Source organism: Pseudophryne corroboree, chromosome 12, assembly GCF_028390025.1.
Source record: "Pseudophryne corroboree isolate aPseCor3 chromosome 12, aPseCor3.hap2, whole genome shotgun sequence".
Lineage (NCBI taxonomy): Eukaryota > Metazoa > Chordata > Amphibia > Anura > Myobatrachidae > Pseudophryne > Pseudophryne corroboree.
In genome coordinates, this window is record NC_086455.1 from 15,341,266 (window position 1) to 15,367,649 (window position 26,384).

The 26,384-nt window shown below is 46.8% G+C and overlaps 1 protein-coding gene across 1 annotated transcript in view; it reads left to right on the forward strand.

Moving 5' to 3' along the window:
- The first annotated feature begins 1,390 nt into the window (after positions 1 to 1,390).
- Positions 1,391 to 26,384, forward strand: part of CRABP2 (cellular retinoic acid binding protein 2) — a 174,590-nt gene continuing 149,596 nt past the window's right edge. The window contains exon 1 of the mRNA XM_063947074.1: positions 1,391 to 1,483. The gene's annotated coding sequence lies outside the window, so the exon portion shown is untranslated. The remainder of the gene's footprint in view (positions 1,484 to 26,384) is intronic.

A 26,384-nucleotide genomic window follows, 5' to 3' on the forward strand; every position in this document is an offset into this window, starting at 1 on the left:
CCCATTTCCTCACAGTAGAAACGGACGACACCTCGCGCCTCAGTGATGTCACTCATTCCTAGAGCATTGATTGGCTGAATATTGGTTCTCCCAAATATATCTAGGGACATATATATGCAGCCCCTTCAGTACAATTTGTTCATGTGTAATGCAGAACAACACACACATTCAGATGTTATATTACGTTAACAAAGGGGTAGTGATGGCCAACGATGCGTCAACCATCAACGGTCTAAACCTATTCGCAGAAAAACCATCAATGGTTTCACCCACCAATGGTTATCCTGCTTTATGGCTTACTAAGCTGACGGCCAATCGGAGACTAGGTGCGGGACCTTGTAGGTCCGTCAGGGGGCGGAGCTCCAGCATTAAGTAGAAAAAGAAAAAAAAAACATCAGGGTCTCTCTACCATCGATGGCGAGCCATCTGTTCTCTGAAATCGAGGCAAACTTATTTGGCATCAGCCATTATCCATTGATAGTTTGTAATCCTCAATGGGGGATGGCCATCCTTACAGAGGAGAATGCCAAGAGATCTGTTTTTGGACCAGGGCTATTTAAATCTCTTTATCGGTGATACTACTAATGGTATTAAAGGGAAAATCGCCTGGGGGGGGGGGGGGGTAGTTTGCAGCTGATGCAAAGATATATAACTGGGTAGACTTCTATTGCTAAATCTGAAAACAATAAACCTAACCGTTACTAGAATAAAAAATGGAGAGAATAGATGGGCAGTGTAGTTCTTATAGACAATCAAAATCAATTTTTATTATAATTACTGACTATGTATAAATTCACATAGAGGCAGAAGTAAAGTGAGCCTTTAGCATAGTTATGTGGAGGAGACGAGGGAAAAGGAACACTACTTGTATAAGCTTACAATCTATGGGGGGACACGATGGGGACTGCAGAGTTAGGTGGAGGGCCTATAGTTATAGTTTTCAGGGCTTGCTGGGAGGCTGGATGAAAGTGTAGAGGTGAGGGTCAGCCCAGGAGAGGGAATCCTGACTCTGAGAGTGGGAAGCGGTGATTTATTTATTACCAGTTTTATATAGCGCACACATATTCCGCAGCGCTTTCCAGAGAATATTTGCCCATTCACATCAGTCCCTGGCCCAGTGGAGCTTACAATCTATATTCCCTACCATATATACACGCACACACATTTATAATAGGGTTAATTTTGTTGGTATCCAATTAACCTACCAGTATATTTTTGGATTGTGGGAGGAAACCGGAGTACCCGGAGGAAATTCATGCAAGTACGGGGAGAATATACAAACTCCACACAGTTAGGGCCATGGTGGGAATCAAACCTAAGATTTCAGTACTGTGAGGCAATAATGCTAACCATTACACCATCTATACTGATCAGGGTGGAGGGGTGGCTGCCCCCTGTATCAGAGGGAAGAGGATGAGAGGCCTTGTGTCAAGAAATGAGGCAGGCTATTTAAGGAGGAACGCTGAGGTTGAGATCTTTGTAGGTGAGTAGAGGAGTTAGAATTAAATTCAAAGTGGTATAGGCATCCTGTGGAGGGACGCTACCATATGTTCATTTTCATGGGAGTCACCTATTTTCCCTGTGCATATGAGAGTGAGAGCACATAGTAATTATGTAAATGCTTATACAGTTCCCAGTGTTCCCTACAACCCACCACTTGTACTGAATTACAAATCTCGCAAACCATATGCAGCAGTGGTGTACTGCCAGGTGAGTGACAGCAGTGGGAGCTGTAACACAGAATAAACGTAACATTCAATTCCAGGGATGTACACTAGGTGGCACTGTTGCACTGTTATGTGTGCAGAGATTGGAGATGGATACAGCAGTTGTACGCCTGTGCTGGGAGTGTAATGATGTATACACATGCTGCAAAAGGACGCTCTTATTTTTAGAAAATCGTTCATTATCACAATTTGCATTGCATAACCACACTACTGATGTGTAAATACGTGTTTGCAGAATTATGCTTATCTGTGGTGTTAAGAACTTTTCCCGAAATGCCTATATCGCCGTATGGCCCCTGTTCTAGTTTAGTATTCTGGCCATATTCTAATGTTAGTGCTTCATCAGGAATGCCTGCAAATCTGCAAACCCTCTACCCATTCCATCGCATTAGACTATTCCATTCCGCATTGATGGGCCACATCCATCCGTTATAGCTGTGATACCCAGATCTGCCCACCACCTTGCCAATCACACAGCCTGCATTTCTTACATCACTGGACGATTATTAATCCATTAGTCCAGCAGCCCTATATAGTCACATAGCATACAGCCTTGCCTTGTGTGGTGGTGCACTTTACCTGACTCTACAGATACAGTATAGTTACCCTGGCATTTTAAAAGTCTCTTCTGAGGTTATTTAATGGTTCCTCTAAGCAGATGTTCTGGAGCGGCGGTGTATGCATACAGCCCATTACCTGAAGGAGCCTCTCTTACTATCCTACCATAGTCCGTACTGGCATGTTGCAAAGCTGAGTATATGTAGTCATGACTCTCGGCTAAGTTCCGGCACTGTTGCAGACCGTACCGGAATCTTTAGTACATAAATCACTGTTCTCCAGTTTTTTGTATAATTGGGCGGCATGCTGCGATTGCTTAAAATCTTCCTCGATAGATCTGATCATTTCCAGGCGTGTCCACGAATCTTATCGGACCTCCCAGTCTGTGCTTGTGGGCTTCTGCCAGGTCTCGCTGAATTGGTCCTGGCGCTTGGTGTTTAATATTGAAGCTGTTTCCAGCCGCCTTTCTTAAGCTTTTAGGTGACATCACTAGAAAAGATCTATTGCATTCAGTTTTTGAGTTGCAGACGCTTTGTGCTAAGCTTTTCTCTTACGTCCTAGAGGATGCTGGGGTCCACATTAGTACCATGGGGTATAGACAGGTCCACCAGGAGCCATTGGCACTTTAAGAGTTTGAGAGTGTGGGCTGGCTTCTCCCTCTATGCCCCTCCTACCAGACTCAGTTTAGAAAATGTGCCCGGAGGAGCCGGCCACAGCTAGGGGAGCTCTACAGAGCTTCTTTAGAAAAGTTTATTTTATAGTTTGTATTTTTACAGGGAGGCTGCTGGCAACAGCCTCCCTGCATCGAGGGACTGAGGGGGGGAGCAGTGTCCGCCCTGCGGGGTCTGAGCCACTATCTCCGCTGACAGGACACTGAGCTCCTGAGGGGATCGATCGTTCCCCGCCACAGGGGATCACTCACCCCAGCAGCATGCTGCCACCCCCTTACAGAGCCAGAAGATTGGTGTGTCTCTTGCCATTCTTGGGGGTGAAACTCTGTCTGCCCTCCCGTGTGTGTAGTGTCTGTGGTCTCCATTAAGCTATGTCCAGGGACTCTGTGTCATATGCTGCAGAGGATATGTCCTTTCGGGATGATCCCATTCCATGTAATCAGGATTGCACTGTTTTAGCACAGATACCAGCAAGAGAGCCCGAGTGGTTATCCTCTATTAAATCTATGATTTCTCAGATTTTTACTAGGGTTGCACAGAATGAGTCTGCAACTCAGACTTTACAGAACTCTATGGCAGTCTGGCCCAGTTCTGTTACCTCAGGGCCCCCGCTGTATATTCCCAAAAATGTGCTCTTACACAGATTATGCAAGATGACACGGATACCGATTCTGACACTGAGGACGGTGATGGGGATGTGTTGAGGGGGGCGGCATCTCTTGCTAAAGTAGTGCAGTTGATGATAGAGGCCATTAGGGATGTGTTGAATATTACTGATACAACACCTGTGCAGGTTGAGGAGGCCTACTCCACTGATAATAAGAAAGCCTCGCTAACCTTCCCTGCGTCAAAAGAATGAAATGCTATTTTTGAAAAAGCATGGGAGAACCCTGAGAGAAAATTCCAGATCCCTGAAAGGGTCCTGGTGGCGTTTCCTTTCCCTGTGGAGGATAGGAAAAAAGGGAAAAGCCGCCCATTGTTGACGTTTGTATCCAGACTCTCAAAGAAGGTGGTTTTACCTGTTTCAGGATCCACCGCCTTGAAAGAGTCGGCTGATCGTAAAATTGATGATACGCTCAAATCCATGTACACGGCTTCAGGGGCTATATTATGTCCCACTATTGCCAGTGCTTGGATTGGCAAAGCTATAGTAAAGTGGTCAGGCACGTTACTTGAAGATTTGGATACTATGGATAAATCTGATGTTGAATTGTTTTTGCATAACATTCAGGATTCGGCAGGATTTCTCGTAGAATCCTTGAAAGACCTGGGTTCCATGGCTGCAGGAATTTCTTCCATGTCTGTCTCAGCTCGTCGAGGACTGTGGCTGTGCCAGTGGTCTGCCGACGCAGAATCCAGGAGAAGTGTGGAGACCCTACCCTACACAGGTCAGGCTCTCTTTGGGGAAGAGTTAGATGCGTGGATCTCCACGGCTATGGCGGGTAAGTCCCCTTTTCTTCCCTCAGCTGCACCTGCTACGAAGAAACCCTTTTCTTCAAATGCATCACAGCCCCTTCGGGCTGCCAAGCCACGAAAGGCCAGACCGTCCAACACCTTCTTTAGGGGAGGCAGGCCCAAATCCAAGAAACCGGCTGCGGCGGGTTCCCAGGAACAGAAACCTGTTTCAGGTACGCCGAAGTCCTCCGCGTGGGGCCGGTGGGAGCGAGACTCAGGCTTTTCTGTCACGTCGGGGTGTCGTCTGGCCTGGACCACTGGGTGCAAGATATCGTGTCCCAGGGGTACAGGCTGGAATTTCAAGATCTCCCTCCTCATCGATTCTTCAAATCAGGCTTGTCAGCTTTGCTGGCAGACAGGGCTGTCCTGCAGGCAGCCGTCCAGAAGTTGGTGGAGGCACAGGTTACTGTACCGGTCCCTCCTCATCTGCAAAACAAAGGTTACTATTCGAACCTTTTCGTGGTACCGAAACCGGATGGTACAGTCAGGCCCATTTTGAACTTGAAATTGCTAAACCCCCTTTTGAGGGAATTCAAGTTCAAAATGGAGTCTGAGGGCGGTGATCTCGGGTCTGGAGGAGGCGAAATTCCTGGTATCCCTGGATATCAAGGATGCGTACCTCCTCATTCCGATTTTGGCCGCCGCATCAGGATTTTCTCTGATTCGCACTTAGTCATTTTCAGTTCCAGGCACTGCTATTCGGCCTCTCCACGGCACCGAGGGTGTTCACCAAGGTGATGGCGGAGATGATGGTTCTCCGCTGGCAGGGGGTGAACATAATCCCATATCTGGACGATCTGCTAATAAAGGCATCGTCCAGGGAGACACTGTTACAGTCCATTGTTCTCATGGTTCGTCTGCTCATGGAACACGGTTGGATCCTGAATCTCCCAAAATCACATTTGGAGCCGACCAGGAGGTTGTTTTTTCTGGGAATGATTCTCGACACAGAAGTGCAGAGGGTGTTTCTTCTGGAGGAGAAAGCGTTGGTGATACAAACAATGGTCCGGGATGTCCTGAAGCCAGCCCGGGTTTCAGTTCATCAGTGCATTCGCCTTCTGGGGAAGATGGTGGCCTCTTACGAGGCTCTACAGTACGCAAGGTTTCATGCTCGGCCTTTCCAACTGGATCTCCTGGACAAGTGGTCGGGATCTCATCTACACATGCACCAGAGAATACGTCTGTCACCGAAAGCCAGGATTTCACTCCTCTGGTGGCTACAACTACCTCACCTTCTGGAGGGCAGCAAGTTCAGGATTCATGACTGAATCCTTCTAACCACGGATGCAGGTCTCCAGGGCTGGGGCGCAGTCACTCAGGGGGAAACCTTCCAAGAAAGGTGGTCCATCCTGGAATCCAGCCTACCAAAAAACATTCTGGAACTAAGAGCTGTCTACAGCGGTCTTCTCCAAGCGACCCATCTTCTGCGAGATCGAGCCATTCAAGTGCAGTCGGACAATATAACGACAGTGGCTTACATAAACCGACAGGGTAGAACGAAGAACAGAGCTGCAATGTCAGAGGTAACCAGAATCATCCTCTGGGCAGAAAAACACGCGTTTGCAAAGTTCTGCAAGTTCGATACCTTGGCCGCTGAAGGACCTGAAGTTTGGTCAATCAGTTCTGCAGGAGCCTCCGCGCTCTCCCTCCCGTTCTAGGAGCTTTGGTACATCCCCATGGTACTAATGTGGACCCCAGCATCCTCTAGGAAGTAAGAGAAAATAGGATTTTAATTACCTACCGGTAAATTCTTTTCTCGTAGTCTGTAGAGGATGCTGGGCGCCCGCCCAGCGCTTCATGATCCTGCAGTGGTTACTTTGTTCAGTACTGCTTTGTTCTTGGTAAGTACTGTTTTGTTACTTGGTTAAGTAATATTGTTCAGCCTTTGCTGATGTTTCAAGCTACTTAGCTTGGTTTGCCTTGTTTGTGTGAGCTGGTGTGAATTTTGCCACTATCTGTGTATAATCCTTCTCTCGAAGTTGTACGTCTCTTCGGGCACAGTTTCTATACTGAGTCTGGTAGGAGGGGCATAGAGGGAGGAGCCAGCCCACACTCTCAAACTCTTAAAGTGTCAGTGGCTCCTAGTGGACCCGTCTATACCCCATGGTACTAATGTGGACCTCAGCATCCTCTACGGACTACGAGAAAAGGATTTACCGGTAGGTAATTAAAATCCTATTTTCACTGTCAAATCATTGGGGCAGATATATTAATCTGTAGAAGGCGTAAGGAAGTGATAAAGCTGCGATAAGTTCAAGGTGATAAACACCAGCTAATCATCTCCAATATGTAAATTGACAGGTGCTGACTGGCTGGTGTGTTTATCACCTTGCACTTATCACTGGTTTATCACTTCCTTATGCCATCTGCCCCATTATTTGCGTGTCACAAGATCATTTGAGACCCTGTAGGATGGAGACAGGGCCTCCTATATTATTATTACCTCCAGAAATTTCAGGGCACTAATTTGGAGTTGAGATAACCCCCTCCCCTGATATGCCCAGTTTAGGCACGGATATCCCCAAATAGCTCCCCAACTAACACAACCCATGCCCATAGTTTGTGAGGGCACACCATAAATGACTCCACATACTCAGAAGATGCCCAGGAGGCTGGATATGCATCGCCAGACCTTTTATGTTTCTATAGGAGTAGACATTTAAGTCTGTATAGGATTATCCTTGTATTGTGTGCTATTATATTGCCATATTTCAGCTTCCTCTTAAGGGCATGGAGAGTGTGTGGTGTAGTAACCACCGCAATGAAACATAGCTTATAGAATACACCCAGTAAAGTGGTTAATTCAATGCTCACTCCATATTAAATACAAAAAATATCCTGTCTGGAGAGAATAGAGAAGAAACATAAAACGTGTATTTTTGTAAGGAAACAAAGGCCAACTAACTTCCTCAAGGAATTAATAAGGATTGTCGTATACCCTAACTCAGGACTTTTCAGTATGGCGTAAAAATGGAATTGTTTTATCACAAACAATATTATATTCCTCTATTTCTGAGAAATGGCTTAGATGTGTTCATGTGTTGTAGGCTCTGTCTGCAATGAATAAGCAAAGAATGTGTATTGTAGTTATGGAAGAACAGTGGAATACATGGAGCACGGATGGTGTAATGGTTATTATTACTGTCTCTCAGCACTGAGGTCCATGGATTCCCACAACGGCCCTATCTGTGTGGAGTTTGTATATTCTCCCCATACTTGCGTGGGTTTCCTCCAGGTACTCCAGTCTCCTCCCAAAATCCCAAAATATACTGGTAGGTTAATTGGGTCCCAACAAATTCAACCTTAGTGTGTAAGGGGTGTAGTATGGTATGCCGGCGGCCGGGCTCCCGGCGACCAGCATACCGGCGCAGGGAGCCCGACCGCCGGCATACCGACAGCGTGGCAAGCGCAAATGAGCCCCTTGCGGGCTCGCTGCGCTTGCCACGCACGCTATTTTGTTCTCCCTCCAGGGGTGTCGTGGACCCCCACGAGGGAGAAAAAGTGTCGGGATTCCGGCGCCGGTATACTGTGCGCCGGGGTCCCAACAGTCTGCATACTGAAGACCACCCGTGTGTAAGTGTACATGGGCAGACTAGATGGGCCAAGTGGTTTTTCTAGGTCACAGCAGTGATGTTAGAACGTGATAGATATACTGTATGACGGTAACCCACTCCACTACATCATGGGGCCCAGGGCCGGATTCAGCCTGGAGGGGGGGGAGGGGAGGGTGTACATTAGATTGTGCATGCCTCCCAAAATGACCCATTGCAGGAGGGACCATATCTTCTTTACCTGGACTTCCCTCTTAATATATGATTGTTGTCGCCTGTATTCAACTATTTCATTGATAAGAAAGGTATTTCAACAAGGTGATTGCAATTATAAATTAAGAGGGATGTCCCGGTGGAGAGCATTATGTCCGTCCTGGAATGGGTCATGTTGGGAGTTATGGATTGTGTTTATTAAATTTAAACCAATGGTGTGTATTAGACTAACTAATAGTGTAATAATGTCTGGGTACTGGTTTTAGCTCCACCTAATTGAGAGACACCTATTTTATAAAGCTTTCCCCGTAGTGGAACAAAGACAACTTAAACAACCCTAAAATACACATAGAAATATAAAATCTATAAATTATCTTGCAATAGCAGCAGTCTCTGTACTACTTACACACAGGGACAGGACTCAGGAGGACTCTGCACCCAAATGCTTTCATTATATAACTGGTTACACAGGACTCAGACACCCAGGTGGGAGGAGGAGAAACTGGGATCCCTAGGTCACTTACAGCTCTCCTCCCCCTCCTATCTCTCCTCTGGTTAGGGAGCTCCGTCGGTATCTCATGAATCCTGATACTCCAGTGTCTCTACATGCACTGCATACTGTCCTGCTCACATTCTGGCTGCCTGGTTCTGCTGCTGCACAAGATGGAGAGCTAGTGATGGTCAGTGTGCTCTGGCCAGGGGGCCCCCTGACAGAGGGGAGCCTGGAGTACAGTATGCCCTGTGCCCCTTCTTTAATCTGGCTGTGGTGGTGCCCACTAGTGGGCAGCCATAATTTCGTAATCGTATTTATTGTACTGAATTTAAAAGCCATAATTAATTTCAGCCGGGGAACTAATGATAGGAAATTCCATAGGAATTATCTGTATATGCGTAATCTTTAAAAAAAAACAAAAAAAAAAACAACATGTGTTTGATCCCTTTTTTTTTTTTTTTTTCTCTCTCTAAGATTTTGATTCCTTTACCATAGTTCCCGCTGAAATGTATATAGGTATACATGTCAGAGCAATTTCCTTCCACCGGCTGCTGCTTATGTTCCTGGAAGACCTTACTGATTGAATGTGAACACTTTAATCCATATCTCTCCTTGTTTGCTGAGGAATTAAATCTGCAATGTTCCATTTTCAGCCACTCAGCAGAAATCTCTGGGCAGAATCGCAGCCAAACCATAAGCAATTTGTTTCAATTACGCTGGAAACATGGAAAAACTGTCTTCATATAGGATGACGGTGCGGCTTTATCTGCAAATGTATGTTATTTAATAGCGTGGCCTTCTAGAATGGAAACGCAGACCAGATTCAAGCTGGGAACACAGCTCTGTGATGTGTCTGTGGTCTCTGCAGGACAGGCATCACTGTGAATAGGGATTGTTGTTCCCTACAGAGAAGTACGCAGGGTGTTCGTAATGAGTACTGAGTAGATCATGACGATTTCTCACTAGGGGGCAGATGTATTAAGCCTGGAGAAGGGATAAAGAAGTGATAAGTGGAAGGTGATAACACACCAGCCAATCAGCTCCTAGTCATTTTTCAAATCCGTAATGATTGGCTGGTGTGTTATCTATCACCTTACGCTTATCACTGCTTTATCACTTCTTTATCCCTTCTCCAAGTTAATACATCTGCCCCCATATTTTTAAGCAGTCATGGCCCAAACGGTGTTCAGCTTCATTTTATGTGACTACAACATAGGGATTAGGGATCCCTACTGCAAGTAATGTTAGCAGCTTTGTTTATAAGGAGTTTCAATAAGGGGAGGATTGGCCATAAGGCTCATTGGGAGTTTTCCAGTTTGGCCAACATGATAATGGGAATGCTAGAGGCTTATTTATTTATTTTTGTGTGTGTGTGGGGGGGGGGGGTGTTTACGTGACCTGGCACTAATCGTGGCTGGCCCTGACCTTACTTGGCTTACTAGTTGATGGCCCTTCCCCCAATGACCAGCCACCTTTATTAGTTATGACGCACTAGATCAACATCATCAGCCGTGGTCTGGTCCGCCTTTCTGCTTCCTGTTTCCTCCATCCCCGCTCCCTTATTCCTTATTGTCGCTGCACGTCCTGGATATTATTGGTTAATTCTCCTGACATGTTACTCTGTGACATTGTGGGCGTGTCCTAACATCGTGTTGTATGGCTCAGCACAGTTAGTAAATGTACTATCTCATAAATATGTAATAAGTATAGATATTAGGGTTCTTGGTGTCAGCAGCTGAGGGATCTCTGGCTGTTGGGCTTGGACTTTCAGTTTTCTCCTCTTATAGAATCCATCACCTCTCCTCCAGCTGTAATGACATTGATCTCCTTGCGAAAATAGATAATTAGGGTTCTGGCGTCTGCATCCTGTGCTTTTGTGCTGGGACTTGTAGTTCTTGCCTTACAGTCCTGGGCTGGTCCGTCTTTCTGCTACTTTCTGTGTCTACCATCCGTCTTTCCCACCCACTCGCTACCCCCTGCTGGCGCAACCTTAACCCACAGGTCACGGCATCCAAGAAAATTCAGCTGTGGGGGGCAGACTGCAAACTCAAGAGAATGTGGGTGTGAGGACCCAGCCAGAAGGAGGCTCGGTGATCTCTCAGCAGGTACCCTATGCTGTGACTACTTCTGAGATTACAGGTTGTTGGTGCGTAAACTGACCACTTAGTATTTATTAGATAATCCAGGGGTTCTCAGCTCTAGTCCTCAAGTACCACCAGCAGGCCATGTTTTGTGGATTTCTTTAACCACACAGGTGAGTTAATCTATTTTGCAGGGTCCATAATTATCCCACCTGCTTCCACAGCGAGAAATCCTGAAAATATGATCTCCTGGGAAAACTTCAGGGTTGCAGTTGAGAAGCACGGATATAATACATAATGGGGATAGTCTGCTATGTACTTATTCTGGGTATAAATTCTGTGTAATGAATTGACCACGTAAGTAGTTCTAGATGTACCCTTGTATTATACCACTTGGCAGTTTAGAGAATGGCAGCACTAAATTTGTTCTAAATGATGATATTGTTGCCTGAAGAAGCTCTCGGTCTGCCACGTTGCGGTATCCAGAATCCAGCCGAGCAGCAACTGAGCGTAGGAGGCCATGAGGGTGTGATAGCGGTAATGAGAGACTCTAATAATTGTCCCGTTTGTGGTGGGACTGCCTCACCCACTCAGGACTGTGTCCCAGTAACCCTCCCCTGCCGTAATACTGTAACCCTCCCCTGCCCCCTACCCTAACCCTCCCTTCCCTGCTGCCTAAACCTAACCTCTCCTTCTATGTGCCTAACCCTCCCTCCTCTATACCTAACCATATCTTTCCCGTCCCTGCACCCTAACCCCCCTTCTAATGCCTAAACCTAACCCAATCACCCCCTCCACACCACCCCGACAGCATTCCTGCTGGAAGAACGTTCGGGATTCCGTCTGTTGGTATTCCGAGCTCCGTCGGTATTGTGATGCCGGCATAGGGGTATATTCAATTAGGGTCGAAAACTGCTGTCTGTTGAAAAGACGGTAGTTTTCGACTTTTTAAGGTCGAATAGTGATTTGACCTATTCAGTCCCATCAGTTTTTATTCGACAAGTCGTGGAATTCACCTTGTCGGATAGTACGTAAATCGGCGGTATAGCTGCCAATTCACATACTTTTGAGTGAAACCTGGGCCAAATTCGACAGGATTTGGCCCCGTTTCCGACCAACTCAGCCTGACATAAAAACGTTGGACTGAGATGTGGGACCCAGAGGAGGAAAGGGGTGGGGGGGGGCAGCCGAAGGGCATGCAGGGGAGAGAAGCGCTGCAGCAGGATGTCTCACAGCCGCGTCCACCCAGCTCTAGCAAGTGAGGTCACGCTTGCTGGAGCCGGGTGGACACTGCTGTGAGGTCGGGAGGCTGTGAGACAACCTCCTGCAGCGCTACTGTAGCGCTGCTCTTTTCGGTCTGCCCGCGGCTCCCCCCCCTCTCCTCCTCTGGGTCCCTCCTCTCAATTCGACTTTTTAAAAGTCGAATTGAGATGAGATTGAATAGGGGTTGTCAGATCTATTCCGACAAATGCATGTCGGAATGGATCCGACCCTAATTGAATATACCCCATAATGTCTCCGTTTGGGATTCCGGCGTCTGTATTTTCGACGGCATTGTAACTACATCCCGCTTAGCTTTGGTCAAGGTTAATATTCCCAATAGATCTTCACGTGGAAAGTAAATAAAGGAAATGTTGGGAAAACGTGAAAAACCCAAAAACGCGTGTTGACCATTGTCACGTCGACCTAATTCATGTCGGTCATATGGTGTCGATCAATACATTTTGATTTGTCACCCGGATACCGAATATTTTACTACACCTACTATACGATTATTTTCCGGGGAGGACGCTTTAAATTCCCCATGGCTTGAATGCAAGCCATGGCTTGAATGCAAATTGGGCTGAATGGATTGTGGATGTAAGCAGTCATCCACGCGTCTGTAACCCTAAGACACGTACGCAGGAAGTGACGCGGCGGCACACTGTGTAGCACTAGAACTATATAATGTATTTTCTCTTACGTCCTAGAGGATGCTGGGGTCCACATTAGTACCATTGGTTTAGAGTGGTCCACCAGGAGCCATTGGCACTTTAAGAGTTTAATAGTGTGGGCTGGCTCCTCCCTCTATGCCCCTCCTACCATACTCAGTTTAGAAAATGTGCCTGGAGGAGCCGGTCACAGCTAGGGGAGCTCTACAGTGCTTTCCTGGAAAAGTTTTAAATAGAGTTTGTTTTTTTTACAGGAGGCTGTTGGCAACAGCCTGCAGCGAGGGACTAAGGGGGGGAGCAGTGTCCGCCCTACGGGGTCTGAACCACTATCTCCGCTGACTGGACACTAAGCTCCAGAGGGGTCTGATCGGTCTCCGCCACAGGGGAACCGCTCGCCCCAGCAGCATGCTGCCGACCCCTTACACAGCTGAAGTGAGTGGTGAGTTAGCACGGGAGCGTGCATTTACCCGTGTTTTTTGCTAGTGAAAAAGGGTCCCCCCACAAAAACCCGGATCAAGTGACCCGTGAATCCTACCCGGGTAGGACACGGGAATGATTCGGGTAGGGTTGTAGTGTAAACGGAAGCCGCGTCGATGCGACACGGCTCCCGTTTACACTGTATGGAAGGGCAGCGCTGGGAGATCATGTGATCTCCCCGCGCCTCCCCCTGCAGCCTCATCAGCAGCGTTACCAACCCGGCAATATGCCAGGTTGGTGTGCGCAGTGGGAAAGGGGGCTGAGCACGGGCCGCAGCCGGGTAGCACCCGTGTCAGGCTCCCGGCTGCGACCCGCGCTTAGTAGGGGAAAAGGGGTATAAGTTAGCTCCCAAACACAGATAGGAGAGTAGGAGCCAGATGTCAAACTCATTTGCACTTGAATTTTGTAATGGCTTTCTGAAGTATGCGAGTTATAAGGCTATGTCATTTTATTGCTGGTGATATCATTACGCACCAGAGAAATATGTTGTTTGAAGAGCGAAAAAGTCACTGTCCAAACATTGGTCTTACGGCCCAGCAACTTCAATAGGAATGTCCGCCAAATACCTAAGTGCTATGCCCTAGAGCCCTAACACTTCCCTGCAGCTGACCTCCAACTGACAGCCGAAGCTAAGCAGAACATGATGTGATGGAACCCAGCCTGGGCCTGGAGAAAGATGAAAATGACACCCTAGACCAGAAGGCCCGGCCAATCACTCCCTTGCTTCCAACGTCTGTGTTTTTTTTTTTTTGTGTTTTTTTTGGGAATGAGGCCCCTAATCATGGCATCTACACTTCTTCCTACCGTGGTGGATAATACAAAGCAGTATTAAATGAGGTCAGTATTGAGGGCAAGCCCGGGCCCCAGGCAGGGCACAGTTACTGAATCCCATTGACAACTGGTTCACAACCCCATTTTCATTACTGAGAAAATAGAGCAATGGACTTGAGAAAATGGCCCCTGTGACCTCAAGCTGCCGGAAAGGGGAGGAGAAGCAGCAGAAGCGACGTCCACCTTGGCTTTGAAGAGCCACTTGCACAGAGTTCAGGCTTACGAGCTGGAAGTCTCTGTCTCTGAGGGGAATTCTGTGATTTATGCCACTTAACGATCCTGGGTGCCACGTACCAAGCACTGCCATAAAGAACATTGTCTGCTAATGGTGCATAACAAAATGGAGGCCTGGCCGCTTTAGTAGATGACTGTGCCTTCACATAAATCTCGCCTGTTTAAGCACCATTTCCCCTGACCCTGGAGGAGTGGAGAGGAGGTCAGGACTGCGGTTACCGTGGAGGCTTCCATGAAAGGGAAAGTTCATTACCTTTCAGGCACTAAACGACAGAATAGTAATTTACTGAGGCCCATCATGGTGTCAGCAGAGCGTGAACATAAAATGGATGCCATTTGTGAGGTACAGAGAAGTTGCTAAATGTGCCTGAGGCTTATCTCACAAACTAGATTTATACAAGTTAAATGTATCCCAAATGCATTTAGGGCTTTTATCATTATGACTGTTATCACTTGGAACTGAAAGCTCGGTTTCAGCCGCCAGCTGTACTTGTTAAACGTAAAACAAAATAATAATATAAAAGCTTTTTTTAAAAACTAAAAAAAAAAAAAATGGATGGGCACTTAAAAATAAAATAGTGGGGGTTTTTCATATATTTTTGTCAGCTTTTTTTTTCTGTTAGCCTTTATTATTATTATTATTATTATTATTATTATTATCATCATCTTTTATGGTGCCACTAACACGGGTTCCGTAGAGATGTACAAATGTTAACCAGTAGTCCAAATACACCCCCCGCGCGCCTGAAAAGGCGTGGCCTCACAGCACGCCACTGTTTTCATCACTTTGAGGTCTCTGAGGAGTAGTCGTCATTCTGCTGTCACCCCCTCGGATGGTGACACCTGGTACAGTACGCACCCCGCTAGTGCCCAGCACTTCCAGAGGTTTCTGTTGGCTGTATTTATAGCTGTTTTCTTATACTACCATGTTATCTTTACTGTTGACGCAATGCCAGAATGGCGGTACCAGAAGATATCGATGGATTGTTTTTTAAATATTTTCTGGAGCTCCGGAGGTAGGAACAATAAGTAGATAAAATATAACCGCATATTTACAGCACATTTTTATATATAAAAGCATTTGCTTAAATATATTTTTTGCAGTAGTGGAACTGTAAATTAACCCTGATTGCTCCGCTTAGTATTCGCCGTTGCAGTGGAGTACCGCATTGCGCGGATATGTAATACAGTACGGATGGTGTAATGGTTAGCATTACTGCCTCACAGCACTGAGGTTCATGGGTTCTATTCCCACAATGGCTCTAACTGTGTGGAGTTTGTATATTCTCCCCATACTTGTGTGGGTTTCTTCCGGGTACTCCGGTTTCCTCCCACAATCCAAGAATATACTGGTAGGTTAATTAGCTCCCAACAAAATTAACACTAGCGTGAATGTGTCTGTGGGTACATGTGATAGGGAATATATATATATCCTATATAATAGCCCAGATCTGTCACTCTGTGACTGTGTGGATAACGCTGGGCGTGGCTAGGAGCTCTCATTGGGTTAGCAGCAGGTCTATCACACCCAGTCCACAGCTGATTGGGCATCTGCAGCACGTCTCTGCGCTGTACATAGGGAAAACAAACAATCTTTTTACTGCAGCGTCTTATGTCCTGCTGCCAGTCCGCCTGCCCCCTCCGGCATCAACATTCCCCACTCCCTAGCCACGCCGCAGGTGGAACAAAAGCTGCTGCGTCCATCGGCATAGATGTGTATGAAAGCGGCGCAGTGGAAGGCCTTCATAGCCCTCCCTGTGCTGCATACTCTCTGAGCCCCGGAGCCTCCTCTGCGCGTGATGTCACAGAAGTGCCTCCCAGCCACAGCCGCGCCCAGATCCCCAGAGGCCCTGACTCCGCAACACAGCACCTGGGCTGCTGGCCTGGAAACCCCGAGATGGCTAATGTAACGGATAGAGTGGGTGATATCGCGGAGGGTAATGTCTGGACGCTGAATCAATGTAAAAGGTGACAGTGCTGTGCAGTGCAGTGGGTGTGCAGTGTCACTGATACTGCACAGCACTCTCACCTTTTACATTGATTCAGCGAGTCAGACCGTTCTGCCAACCGGTCACTATTGTTAGTGCCGGTGTCCCAACAAAGGGGAAGGGCCACCAGGACTGAGAAGCTGGATGCTCAGGCGGCTCGGCAGTGCTTTCCAGGGACAGGTTCAGCGTATGGACCATACCAAGGACACTCCAGGTGGCGGCTTCCTAGACTGCAGGGAGTGATTGCAGGCACCCTGCATGCCATATACACGTGCCATGGGGCAGCGATGGTTCTGTCCTCTACCCCCTGTGCCCTGGGAGGCGGCACCGTTTGCCCCCCCTCCCCCTCCCTAGTTACGGCCCTGTGTTCCATCATGCACTGGCAGTCAGTGACTGGAAGGGCATTTGCGTGTGTGCTGAGACTGGCCCAACCACGTGGTATGTTCTCTGTTACTGCTGCAGGTGAGGAAGCGGAGTATTGGGGGAGGTATCGGTACTGCACCTCACACCTCCCGGGAACACGACAACAGCCGTAATCTGATCACACGTTCACCCCCAGCTTTTATACACAGAAATATCTTGCTAAATGGTTGCACTGAAAGTGTGATATCCAATCTGGGGGCACAAAAAAATAAAAATCTATATGTATACACAAAATCCTGGAGTCCTTTTTCCCACTGCCCATCTGTTTATCCCGGGATCCTGCCTCTAATCAAAGCGAGAGAGCAGAGCTCCTTCCAGCCAAACACTTTTCCCCTATTAAAAATAAACACACAACCCTGTGCTTCCCCCGCCAGCAAACCTGCGCTTACACAAATGGAGACAGAGCCAATTCACTATTTTTAAACAAAGCAATGTCCGCCGTAGTTACGTTTCTCACCGCTAATGGTCCCAGCAGTGCAGATGGATTATCTGGCAGGTGTCGCCCCGAAGGAGAGTTACTGACCCCGGTGCTGGCAGCTTTTAGCTCCATGCCTGTCCTGGGGCTAAATTCTCTATATTAACACGAAGAGGGAGCAATTGGGTCTGTATATGGACTTACAGTGAGGGAAGATTTTGCGTCGATGTATGAATATTTTATCTCCCTGGCCGCCAGAGTAACCGCCGTGTGCAGCACAGACAGCAGCTAGGCGGGCTTAACTGTCGTCTTAGACACACGTCCGGTAGCCCCATGTTCATTGCAACAGTGAGCTGCTCCGCTGTAGTGCATTGTTCGGCCCTCACGCACCTTCATAGCCGACGTTCACATCTCACATCAATGGCACGTGGTGCTCCACAGTTTCCACGTCTATTATTCGCACTGGCGCCATTTGTCCAGTCACCATACACCGTCACCACAGCAGCACGCGGACAGGTCACACACTGCGCTGTGTCAGAAATACCACCACCCTTGGCCCAAAAGCCGATAATCATACCTTTTTGCAACTCTGATAAATTGCCCCTTTTACCTATGACCGCAACGAGTGATATGTGTGCAGACGGCCCATCGCACAGCTTATATACCCACCAAGCCAGCGCACGACACGTGGCGTACTTCATGGGCTACACACTGTCGACATCAAATGTAGGAGGTGGTCATAATAATGTGACTCGATCGTGTATAAACGCAAGTATGGAGCAGCAGCAGCGCTGAGGTAGCCATGAGCTCATCCCCGCTGCATGATGGCTGCACAGTGGGAGGCTGGGCCTTGATGTCCCCCAATTGTACAACCTTTTCCCTCGCAATGGCCCCTTGGACCAAAATCTAGGTCTGTATGCCCAGCAGCCTGTCACATATACAGATACATTACCTCATATGTCTTTCTTACCGTTAAGGTGGTTGGAAAATGCCCCCTCCCTGGCAGTTGGGCAGGTCTGGCACAGATTACCCTGCATGCATTTCACCTCGCACAACGCTCATACCCTCTGTGAAATATCAAACCCTTGACGTCAACATTTAATTTAAAAAATAGTGTTTGCTTCCCTCTAAAAATGATTTAGCTCCCAGAGACCAACATAAAATGAAATCAATAAATATAAAGCAGCTGGGATTTCAGCTTTAATTGAATAAAAAAAGACATTTGTCAAAGCGGATACGTCAAGAACTGGATTACGCTGATAATGAATTAAGCGGAGGTAAAGCGCTGTCACTAAGTGCTGTCATTATTTATCCCTGACACTTATTAGCAGTCGCTGTGGACGGTGGATAGCAGAGGAGAGGCAATGGTATTATATGTCTTCTTGAGCCCTTACAGTAACATCAAGATGTAGTGCTTGTAGATAGGAGCACTCAGGAGCCCAGATTTACAGTTAGACCGAAGCCCATTTGTGCTACTTAGAACTTTTGCACAGTTCAGGGCTGGGTTGGACTGGCCCACAGGTGTACGGGGAGAAATCCCTGATGGGCCTCACTTCCTGCGGGCCCCAACCCCTCCTCTAGAGGTCAGTATCATGGTGGACAGACACATGAATATCCTTACGAAGAACTAAGGTATATCTATCTATCTAGGCAGTCTAGTTGGGCCAAGCCTGACATCAAATTCTATGTTTCTGTGAACTTGAGTTCTTGGTTTGTTGTTCTGGAAACTAAACCAAGATTAGATTAACCCTCCTGCCAATCAAAATGTGAGGTCCTGACACACCCTGTCCCCTCCTTTATAAAGATATCCTGTTCTTAGCATATCTTCTCTAATGGTTGGCCAAGTTCTTCTGTGGTGGCTGTTCACCCTCTATCGTATGGCTGGACACACCCTTTAAGATTGGGCCCCTACCATTGCATACCCTGGTGGGCCCTGTCCGAAACTGGTTCAGGGCATTTGCACTGGAAGAGGCTGGTTAGAGGTGTTCTCGAGTACGTTTAGTCCACTAGGATCATGGGGACTAAAGTCATCCATGCAACTTAGCGTCACCTTAGGCGGTGTAACTTAGTGCAACCCATATACTTGGTGCACATTTGTGAGGTCCAGATGTGTCTAGAGTATACGCTACAGGCAAAGTCGCACTAATCTTATAATACGTGCAAATAAAAACACAGCCGTGGACATTTAAATGTATGGAGACTTTTATGCGTGTACACAAAATACATAAGAGTTACAGGTAAAGACCAGTAGACTCCTCAAAGTCCTCAAACCCATATACTGTATACTGTGATCAAACGAGGCCTGGCCATTTGCCATTTTTTCTAAACTGTTAACCTGAGTGACCAGAGAACCAGTATCCCCCCCCCCCCTCCCCCCCCAATATGCCCTAATATGTCACTGTATAGAAGTTGGAGTAACAAACATTAATTAGAATGTAAGCACTCACGAGCAGGGCCCTCTTCCCTCATGTGCTTTTCTTTTTCTTACTTGATCCATCTTCGAAGGCAGCAAATCCCGCGGCTTTCTGCCATCCTGATACTTATTTCAGTGTCATCTGCTGATCTAGCTAGGTTTATTTACTCTGTACTTGTCCTATATTGTCTTCAACTATAAGTCACTATTTTCCTGTTTTTCATATTTGTTAATGTACTCTGTAATAGGGCGCTGCGGATCCCTTGTGGCGCAATATAAATAAAGGATGATGATAATAATGAATGAGCTTAGCAGCTTTCATAAGACAATAGTCTCACTTTATCAAACTGTAGGGCACTAATATTCTTCATTTATTGCAGCCCTCTCCCCGTTCTCTTTCAAGGACGTCCAGCATATTTCTTATATTACACTTTTTGGCTTGTGCAGAATGGGACCATGATGTTATTCCCACATTCACCTGTCCTTTTTTCATTATTTTATAAGTCGTCATCGTCTCTCTCCCCATTAACTTTTAACCCACACAGTGTAATGCAAAGTCTTTTTTATATTAAGTGGGTAGAGCTATGATATCAAGCCACACCCATCTCAGTACACTCTGTGAAGTCATGTTAGCGTGATTGCAGCTTTATATCTGTTTTTACTAGGTGTTTACTGCAGTGGCCGGAGCTTGATGGCTCAGTTTTGTTCACGGCACCCCCAGAGAATTCCCATCTCTCTCTGGGGTCTGGGAAGTTTCTACCAGACAAGTATGTCCAACAGTTATGGCTTATGTCTTGACTGCTGTGACTACTGAGAGGTGTGTTTTACAGAGAGTAGGTGCCATGTGCATCAGCTAGTGGTGGGTTTTAGCAATATGGGCATTTTTAAGTGAGGGGAAGGGGTTTGGGGGTGGCACAGCCCACCCTGTATCCCCACCCATGAATAGTATTAACTGCAGGTGATTAGTGCTGTTTTTTTAAAGAACTCTGCCTATGTAGAATAGAAAGATGGGGGGGAATGTACCCCCTTTAGAAAAACTCTGAGTGTTTCTTTTACGCTTGCCTCGCGCTTATCAATATTGGCAGAGATCCTAATTAAATTGACTGTATCATGTTCAGGCATGAATGAAAATGCTGCTGGCCTGTGGGATCCCATGCTCTGGACTTGACCTTAGGAATGGTAGGTACCCACCAAACAAGATCACCTGGTAGTGGTTGGTGGACACATATTTTTGGCCAAAATTATGCTAAGCACCTCAATTTTACTTTGGGTTATATGGCACGGTTTATTATAAATATTCTGATTAGCAGTGTTTAGTACGTAGTTTGCGCACCTGCATTTTCTCTTTTTTTTATGTGGAACTACAATAACTAAAATAAAAGCAGACCCTGTTTATAACTTTATACCTAAATGGTTAATAAGATGATCTGGGACGGCAGACTCCGTGACGATCAGTTCAGCGGCTCTTGGTGCCAAGTTTGCAAATGTTTGCATTTTATTCCGAGGCAGACTGCAATATCCTACGTTATAACCTGGAGCTCTTTCTAAGGACGCAAATGTTGATAACTTTATAGAGGAACAGCCAGCTTGGACGATACATTGTTAATAAAAGAAAAAGGTGAGAGGCCTCTCATGAATCATTTTGCAGCGGTTTTTGGGCCTATAGTCCTTGTGTCAAACGTTTTATGTTGTCTGAAATGTCCGGACATTTCCCACCCTGGCTCCATGACAGATCATTAGTGGAAAGCTGTGCACAGCCCCTAGATGTGGCAGATGCATGAAGGATTGATCCCACGGTGTTGAAATTGGCAGAAAAAAAAAAAATGAAACCAGTTCTTCCAGGTATGAGGTACGCTGCAAAAATATGCTATAAGGCCGTATTAATCAGGGCCCATAACTGGCCGTAACGCACAAACTACTTACACCATATAAAATTAATTTTTTAGAATAATGTAGAGTTTAGATGCACTTAACGTTAGGGCTCATCTACCTGAGAGGTTTCCTGAGCTGCGTGCCAAATTGAATTCAGCTCAGCGGAGAAATACTATGGCATACCGGTCCATTAATCTGCAAGAGTAGAAATGTAAGTAGCCCAGAAGTTCCACAATGAAACTACACATGCGTGATTTTCCGGTTGCAGTCTTTGAGCCTCGTACATTGTTGTTGTTGTCTGTGAGCCTCATTTAAGAAGCAATTGGTGATACTGTACATGGCAATTTTCACAAAGCAAGATTTCTAAATAGTATAAGGGGGATCAGTATGATTGCCCACCGGATGGGATGGCAGCAGTCACAATACCAACACCGGAATCCCGAAGTGTGAAATCCCGACTGTGGCGAGGTATGTATGTTCCTCCCTCTCCCTCACCCCCTCACCCTCCCTTTCCACAATCTAACCCTAACCTCCCCCCTTAGAGCCTAATCCTAACCTTCCCCCTGGTGGTGTCTAAACCTAACCCCCCCCCTCCCTGCAGCCTAACCTTTACCCTCCCCCCCCCCCCCTCCTCAGTGCCTAATCCTAACACCCCATGGGAGATGCCTAAACCTAACCCCCCTCCCCCACCCAGTCCTATCCCACCCGGTATACTCGCGTTCGGGATGACAGCTGTTGGGATTCTGCCGTGGGCAGTTTGATGATAGGTGTCGGGAGTCCGGCATCGGTATTCCAACTGCTGGCATCTTAAATACATCCCGTGTAAAGATGACCAACTTGGTCCTCTTGGGTTCACCCATGAAGAACCACCAACTCTATCAGCATGCTATCCACAATGGTTCTGGGAATCTTCAGGGTTCACAACAAAGAGGTAAATGAGTGATACAGAAAGTATGCCGCTTAAATATCACCAAAGCAAGTGACACACCAACAACTCACGGTTAGTCCTTGTATCAACGGGATGTAGTCATGTGACTGGCAGTCGGGATCCCAACGGTCACTATACCGACGCCGGAATTCCGATCTCTGGCTACCCCGACAGTCGGCATGCCAACTAACAGGGAGTTCCTTGCGCTGGTTCCCGCCGGCCGACAATCTGGTTACCGGGACCACAGAGTTGGTATAGTGACCTCTGCGATCCCAAATGTCTGTTTCCATATACCAACCCGTATCAATAATAGGTTCACTGTGTTGATTAAAGAGGAAAAATACATTTATTAAGCATAAAAGTGACAAAAGTGCAAACTTCAGAAGACACCAAACAATGGCCCAAATTGTATGAAGTGCAACAGTGAGAAGTAAGAATGGGAGTCCCCTTGGCTCATACCCTCAGTGGCTGGATGTGTGAGCATGGTCCCAGATTGCAGACAGGTTTAGCTACACCCCACCTAACTCAGCCTGGTCATCTGTAGAGTCCAATGAGGAGTCCATTCGGCATAGCGGCAGCACAACGCGTTTCGGATTCCTTGTGGAACCTTTGTCAAGTGTAAGATGCTATGTGTTCATATTAGTTGATATTTAAAGGTTGAAGCCAGAAAATTGGAGTCAGGAGAGAGATTATTTTTTTATTTGGACCATCTCTGTGACAAATTTTGCACCTCTATGTTACAGTGTGTTGAGCTTTGGTGGTGAAACGCGTTTCTATGTACACTTGTCCAGCTCGAAGCATGCAATCGTGTTAACGGTGATAAAGTCCCATAGCCTCCCACACGCGCACTGAGGATTCATTAACACCATAAAAGAGGTACAGTGTAGAAGCAAGGAAAGTGCAGCACAGAAGTTAATAGATACTGTATCTATGTACAACTCCTAACTGTACTGTTTGTGCAAGGGGAGTCCCATTTTGGTACTGTAGCTTTGTCCTGATGGAGACCGCTTCATTCCAATTTGTCTGGATGGTTTGGTGGTGTGTTGTGTTCTGTTCACGGCTACTCTCTATAGCACCTGCCAGAGTGCACTGAACATTCAAAAGGTGGATTTAGGCCGTATAGGGTAAAGGTATGGGAGCAGTCTCATGCGTCAGAAGAGCTGGTCACACCACCATGCTGCATGGCCATGCCCCCTGGTTTTCAAGCAGTTTCATCAATTTACCCTCTGTTTAGAATGCAGATTGGTAAACTACTCATGTACAAGCCCTAATCCTACATTCTCCCCACCATGGGTTCGATGTTCTCAATCTATGGTGCCATCTGTGGTTTCCATCGATGGATGGAAACTATAAAGGGAGAACCGTTGATGAGCATCCCTGCTGTTGGTCACTAGAAGGCGGCGGGCCAATCAGGGAATTGGATGGAGCTAATCAACACAATGGGGGTAGGGCTAAGCGACCTGCTCTGGGGGTGAAAAAGACCAGATTGTGGCATATCTGCCATCGATAGCAGAAATCCACCGGAGGAATGCCATCGATGCTAAGCCAGCCAGTGGTTGCTGACCATCGATGGTCAACGGCAATCCTTACACTGGCCCACCATCGCTTCCAGAACCTACTGCCGCTGCAGCATCTTCCACTACTGAACATGGCGTCTTTGGCGTATTACGCCATGGCAATGCAATCCAGCTCACACTCAAGGAAAAAGATTTTTCCATAGATTTGCCTGTGCCTATATATTTTACTGTGTATTTATAGTGAATTAACGTGAAAATAAATATTTCCCCTTTAAATGGCTGTAGAAGCCTGTGGTAGGTGGCCTTTTAATATTAATTCCAACATCTGGAGCTGAACAAGGGGCCTGAATCGCAAAGATCTGTTGCACTGAGGAAATGCTTCCCGGGGGCTTTTCATGGCCCAAACACAATGGGGTTAACACCTCTGCTCCTGGAACTCTACTGAAATGCAGCCAACTTCTTCCATACATCAGCTCTAGGGTCAATTTCTACTGAAAATAATTAAACCTCCCCATTTTGTTATTGAACTAGTTTTAGAGAGACTAACTCCTTCGCTGTACAAATAAACTCTGCTTTATTAAGTTCTGTCAGTCTCTCATTGTTTTTTTAACTCAAAACCTAAACTTCTCGATTGCCAAAAAGAGAGGCTATTATCATACTCCGAAATCTGACTTCAATAAAGTATGACAAAAAGTTTTGTCTATTCAACCCGGGTCATGTCATCACCGGAATAATAATACTTATGCGGTTTAGTTAACTATGAAAGTGACGGCAGCCATTTTGTGAGCTGAACATAGATTTTTAAAAATGGATCTTTTGGAGTCACTAAGAACCAGCGACCATGACATCGCTGAGGCACGGCGTAGGCAGACATTTTGTGAGCTGTACTAGCGATATTCCTGGGGATTACATGTATCTGTTCACCAGGAACCATACTTCTTCGTCAGTTTCGGGCTCCTGAGAGAGTAGGTCAGCCTGCCAGATCCGCTGACCCACCTAGTGAAGTGGGCAGCTCTGTCCTCTTTGACACATCCCTTGTCTCCTGATATACTCTGTGCTGCGGGTGGCCCTGCTCCTTCCACTATGTAACTCTTAGTCTGTGGCTTCCTGCTACCTCCATTTCCCCCAATCATGTCACTGTCCCTTGCACATGCAGCCCTGTCCTCACTGACACATCACTCCTCTCCTGATATACTCTGTGCTGCTGTGAGCAATGCTATGACCTGGCCACAGAAAAGAAACCCACTATATATTGTATGTTGCACAGCCTACATACACAGTGTTAGGATAAGCACTCACTACATGACAATAACTGCTTGTCCTCTTAATTTACCAACAGGTGCTGTCCAGACCCACTTCTTCCTTGAGCAATGCTGCTTAGTGAAAATGGGCCACTAGCCAACAGCTTTCGCTGTAACTTGTTCTGCAGAAGGAAGGGGGGTGGGGGTAATTCCTCCTTCCCCAGTCTATCCTAGCTGTAATCTTCTGCAAGATTGTGCTTTCCACTGCGGCTCAGCTCAACGTCACCTCTCCTATAGGCAGAGGTCTACCTCTGCCAGGCCCCAATTTCCTGTAGGGATGAAGCATATTGAAAGTCTTAGTGCTGCGTTTCGTGTCCGTATGGGGAAATTCCTCCCCGCTGTGAGATGAAGCAAGCTGGAAGGTATAAAGGATGCAGAGTGGGCCTCCAGCCTTCCAGATGAACTCCGTGCTCCGTAACATAATGTTTCCCATTCAGGGGCATTGCAGACCCCACAAATGGATGAGTCACCAAAGTGGGTACATTAAGTCTAATCTCTGTGTAACGGAAATGGACTTAAAGAAGAAGCTAGAACAGAAGCCATTAAGCAGAAGAGGTTTTTGAAGGACTTTAGCACTTCCAGTTTTGCAGACCCCTCTCCCAATTTTCCTCAAGATTTGGACATCAGTGGGGGTGTTACGCTGCAGGGGTGTCGAAGGAGAGGAGGGGCCCAATGAGCCTGTGAATCTTGGCTGGGTGTCCGCAGCCATGTTCCTTTTGCAGCTGTCTGCAAGTTAAGCACCATTTGCCAGGCAGGTGTCTCCCCACCTTTTGGCGCTGCTACTGGTTTACTCAACATGACCACCTGGGGTCCTCAGTGGACATGTCATGAAAGGGCCCGTCATAGTGTTGGCAAGTTGGATGGGTATGGATGATCAGCTCTACATTATAAAGGTCTACGTTCATTAGATCAACCACTATTGGTTGACATGCATTAGGTTGACCGGGTCAAAACGTCGACACATTAAACCGTCGACATGAAAAAAAAGTGAGCACAAAAAAAGGCAGACGCAACATTTTCATGTTTTTTTTTGGTGCCGTTTTCGCTGAAAAAGGGCGTAGAACCCCAATTAGTGTACCATGCCCCCTCGCATGGCTCGCTTTGCTTGCCATGCTTCGGTTACTATTCCCAATCGTAGTCCGCGTGGATGGTAAAGTATGAACAAGTTGATTAAAATGGTAAAAAATTTTTTTAAAAAAACTATGTCGACCAGTTGCACCTGCTGACCTTTTGGACATATCGACCTTTGACCATGTTGACCTACTGCATGTCAACCATCAGTGGTCGACCTAATGACGGTCAACC